This window comes from Lactuca sativa, chromosome 6, assembly GCF_002870075.4.
Source record: "Lactuca sativa cultivar Salinas chromosome 6, Lsat_Salinas_v11, whole genome shotgun sequence".
Classification (NCBI taxonomy): domain Eukaryota; kingdom Viridiplantae; phylum Streptophyta; class Magnoliopsida; order Asterales; family Asteraceae; genus Lactuca; species Lactuca sativa.
In genome coordinates this window covers 81,127,797-81,132,976 of record NC_056628.2, presented here as the reverse complement: position 1 = coordinate 81,132,976, position 5,180 = coordinate 81,127,797, and the positions used below count along the sequence as shown (strand labels likewise).

The following is a 5,180-nucleotide window of genomic DNA, read 5'->3' as shown; positions in this document are numbered from 1 at the left end:
ACTAATTCTTGTTATACATGAGTTTTTGTTTAATGGATTTGGGTTCCTATCCAGCTATAGTTTTCAACTTGGAATCCTCTTCCTTTAGAAAGCAACTGTAATGCAAACAATTGTTTTGGTTAAATCTTTCAGAGAGTTTTCTTCCTCATGTGGTCAAGATATTTACCATTTTCTAGTTCCCATGTAACTCTTTTTTTGCTTCTTCAAATTCTTTCTATTACAATGGCATCGAGTCAGTAAAAGTACAAAACAAATCAAACAAAATTCATAAAGTGTTTAAAATAAGTAGCCCTTTTCCTGTTCAGAGTATATGTTTGTTTCCCTGCTTATAAAATTGATTCAACAAATTAAAATAATGTAAATGGACTAAATAGGGGATCCTATTGATGAGGGATTTAAAAAAAAAAAAAAAGATGATGGTGATGATCAGAACAAGGGGGTCGGAGATGTTGATTTGGTTGCCAGTTCTTATTTCAGGCTGGATGGTGTTGGTGTAAGGTGAGGCCAATCGACATGGAACAGGGGTGGAGATGATGATGATAATGCCCTAAAGGTGGAACTATGATGACTCTTGTTGTGTATGATGAAGGTTATCGAGAACACAGTATGGTTAAGAAGATGGTGGAGGCTGGTGTCAGTAGGGTCTGGTGTGTAGCATGAGATGATTATGATGGTGATGGCGGTGTTCTTAGGAGTGGATGGTGAGGTTGTCTCCTATTTTATGGTGTATCAAGGATTGATGATGGTTGGATGTGAATGATGGTGTGTTGGCTGAGATAAAGAGAGCGTATAATGGCAGGTGGTTTGATGTAGAAGATGATCGGCTGAAAGAGAGGTAGGGTTGTATAGATGGTAGTGATGGTTACACCCTGAAAGAGAGGTAGGTTAATCTTAAACCCACAAAAACAACTGAATAAGCAAACAATACTTCTGACATTATCTTCGGCCACTCGAGGTGATTACACCCTGTTATCACTACTAGGGCATTAGAGACAAAAAGTTGGGCATTACATCAGAAATTGTCAAAACCTATAAACTCAATTTATGGATGTTACAGCCATCACTACTTTATTTATATAGTACATAATCTACATTTTTATTTCTTTCTTCTAGAGCTAACGTGATCATCAAATTTTATTATAGTTCGATAACTTATTGCCGGATCTCATTATTGTATAACTTGAATTTTATTTGATTGACAATAATGCTTCCCTAACGGCTAACAGGGAGGCTAAAAGGGCTGTTAGATTTCCTAAAAGTTGATCCATTTTTTATTCAATGCAGAATATAGAGGAGGAAGTTAACTCTTTAAAAGATAATGTTTTAAAAATTGAAGTGGCTGCCTTAGTAATAGGAAAAATATATGATGAACAATACGAGAAGGGAAAAGAACTACGAGCTCGATTCCAAGTTGCAGAAGAAGTCTGCCAACAAGCTTATACACATTTATATAGTTTGAAGAAACGTTTATATGACAAGGTTTGTTGTAAAATTTTGCATCTTACACAAAACGAAACTTAATATAATAATTATAATTTTCTATTGATTGAATCTGCAGAAAAAACTTTTCTATATGTACATAGAAGATGCGACTGCAGCAAGGAATTTTGCATCTGGTGGAGATAAGGTTGCACTTCATCAACCGTGTGTTAATCAGGTTCGTTATCTTATCTTCTCGATATTCTAATTTCATATTTAGTATGTGGTTTGTGGCTAACATGTTTTTTAATTACTTTAGGTGGAAAAAATAATGGAAGAATCGAACTCAAATGAAGAATTTAGGAAAGACAATATTAGTAGGACCACACCAAGTACACTTGTTGAAACTTCGCCTGAGAGTCATATGAATGAAAGAATTGATGTGAAAGCAGATCCTATCTCAAGTAAATTGGAATCCATTTCAGTAGTTTCAAAAGTTGAACAAGGAAAGAAGACAGCTTCGTGTGTGAGTGATATCTGCGAAAGAATTGCTACGAATTCAGTTTCTATCTCAAGTGAAACCGAATCTGTTTCATTGGTTTCATTGGTTTCAAAAGTAGAACAAAGGAAAAAGACGTCTCCAACCCCTGAGAACCAAACTATCTGGAAAGTGGCTAGAAAGACTAATCGTAAGTTGGAAAACAGTTTAATCTTTTTGAGAAAGACTTTGTCTTTATTCCTGTAATTTACAAGTAAGTTGGAAAACAGTTTGCTTTCTATACATTTCATTTGAACAGTTGACAATTATTTCTGTTGTTTCACAGCTATCATTGGAGTCTTATTGTGATGTGTCATCTTGGGGAAGTTGCGAAATACAAGGGTATAGCTGTCATTTCTCTTTGACATCTTCAAGTATTTTATGAGGCATGGTTATCACTTTTTTCTAATGTTATAATCTGGTTTATAGATGAAGAAGATGTAACTGAGTGGATTAAAGTGCCATGTGTTCTGCATATGGATCCTATCAGAGGTAGTCATACTGGTTTGAAAGGTCTTATGCAAAGGTAACATTTTTTTTATTATATAAACATTTTATTTTATTTTTAAATTATAAACCTTTAAATATGCCATTCTAGCTATCTGAAAGAAGAGTGGAAAGGGAGGCAGCAGGAGGCATCTAAAGATATATCATCAAGATTCGATAATCTACGCTTTATTTCACTTGAGGTATCATCTGGATAAATAATGTTTCAAAATTATTTAAGAAATGGAAAGGAAAAATATACGAGGGAAAAATTGTGAATTTGTATTAAATTCTAAAATCTGAATTTTGTGTTGCTTTTGCAGTTACCACAGCAGCCGAATTCATTCGACTGTGGTTTATTCTTGCTCCATTATGTAGAACTTTTCTTGGAGCAAGCCCCGATTAATTTTAATCCATTTAAAATCACAAAAAGTGTCCACTTTGTAAGGACATGGACCATTTATGTAAATATTAATAATATAAGTGAGTTGTTGTTTGTGAATATGTGACTCAGCTAAATACGGATTGGTTTCCACCTGCTGATGCATCCTTGAAAAGGGTGGTTATTCAGAGACTAGTGTATGATCTCCTACAACAACCTTATGATGAAGTTGAAGCCTTTTACAAAGTATTTTCCCAAGTAAGTGCAAAAAGATTTCTTTTGGCAAAGTTTCATATCAATTTTGATCCTTTTGTTAACTTTAACAACCCTTTTGTTAAATTAATAAATATGACTGTTTTGCCCTTATCCGATTCTTGGATTTTATATTTCATTGGATGCTTGCAGCTTTGACCAGCCTTTTGAAGAAGTTATATATCCAAAAGAGGATGTTGATGTTGTTTCCATTAGTAAGAGAGACGTTGATTTGCTGCTACCAGACACATTTGTCAATGACACCATCATTGACTTTTATGTCAAGTATGTTTATCTTACTTATTTGATAGAATAAATTACTTTCATAACAATCCATATTACAAATATAAAAACTTAAATGTACATCAGACTAGAAGTCTTTACATATGAAATTGTATTCTAAATTTCTAACTGATGACAGATACTTGAAGAACAAAATCAGCAAAATGAAGCCACTTGATTTAAATCTTGCAGCATTATCAGCAAAATGCAATAAAGACTTGGAGTTGAATTTGGCTAAGTCATTATTGAGTGAGATGGGCCAATGTACAACTGCTTATCCATATAATCAACTGTTTGGAGCATTAGTCTTAAAGAATTATGAAAGGAAAGATGCAACTTTACTTAGTTGGAATTTGATGTACATAGTAGATTAGATGCAAATTTATATATTGTAAGAAATAGAATTGTATGACATTAGATTTATGCAATGTATTCTATTTTTTGTATATGGTATTTTATTTGCTATTATGAAACATTAAATACAAATTTAATTTGAAAATAAGTAAATATATAAATAATATATTTTTTTAAACATTTAAAATTATGATACGCAAAAATGTGTGTCATATTCATTTATGACATGGCCTTTCTTGACAGGGGCTTTCTTGATACGCATTGCGTGTCATTAACACGCGCGTCGTAAGGTTACGACACACGAATGCGTGTCGTCTTCCTTTATGACAGGGCCTTCCTTGATACGCATTGCGTGTCGTAACCGCGCGTCGTAAATGCGCGCCGTAAATGCGCGTCGTCTATAGATGACGCGCAAAAGCGCGTCGTCTCTCTTTATGACAGGGCCTTCCTTGACGCGCATTTGCGCGTCGTCTGAGCGTTTTACGACGCGCAATGAGCGTCGTAAAAGGCCTTTTTTCTAGTGCATAGCGTACAACACAGATGTAATTTTTATACCTAAATTCGTATCGTCCTTTCTGAGCGAAATTAAGAAGATGAATGTTAGTGTATTAATTGATGTAATTGATCGGAATTTGGTTGGGTGCAATGGAGATTTGGATTTACAAGGTTTTCATTTCAAATAGATGTTTAGTACTCACGATTTGAGTCTCCTTCCCATATTATGGTATCGATAAAGAAAAGTTTTGGTTCATGACTTCAAAGCTCCTATAAAGACCATACAACAAAGACATATATAATACACCTACTGCAAAAACAAACAACCTGGAAAAATAAGAAAATAAATAGCTAGCATTTCATCATTATAAAAGCATTAGGTTTGAAGTTTTGACTTACCGCTGAAAGTAGAATTTCTTTCTAAATGTTATGGCCGAATAGACTTCATTATTGTTAACACACCATATCTCGGTGGTTATTGAAGCCAACAGATATCCAATTGAAATCCTCTGTATAGTTATATTATAATTGATACAGATGATTGCCATTGACATCCAAAGAAAGTTCTTGCATAGATATCTTTGAAGCTGTAAAATCGGGTTATAGTCTTATAGATAAGTACTAAACTTAGTTTATTTGTTATTTTTCCTTATTTTGTTTAAACTTTTCTGCATACAATGAACTTCTTTCTTTGTCCAAGATTAGATGTCACTTTCCATTAGTTGAAAACTTATTATTAAGTAAATCATTCCAATCTTACACCATTAAATTGTGTAACGACCATAAAATTTCAACAATTTTAACTTTTCAAAAACAACCCATTTTCTTAATGTTATTACAAAAAGATTTTCAATACAATTATTATCAGAGTCTTCCCAGAATCACATCATAAAACATAATCATGAGGAGCGGTACGATCACGCCTTTGTCTTGCCACGGTCTCCTGAAGAACCTGAAAAACATTAAACCACA

At 33.6% G+C, this 5,180-nt stretch overlaps 1 non-coding gene across 1 annotated transcript; it reads left to right on the top strand.

Moving 5' to 3' along the window:
- Window positions 1–2,599: 2,599 nt before the first annotated feature.
- Window positions 2,600–3,808, top strand: LOC111889859 (uncharacterized). The gene is made up of 3 exons (XR_008224777.1): window positions 2,600–2,646; window positions 2,767–3,083; window positions 3,231–3,808. It is a non-coding gene; the product is annotated as an uncharacterized LOC111889859 (transcript).
- The last annotated feature ends 1,372 nt before the right edge of the window (window positions 3,809–5,180 follow it).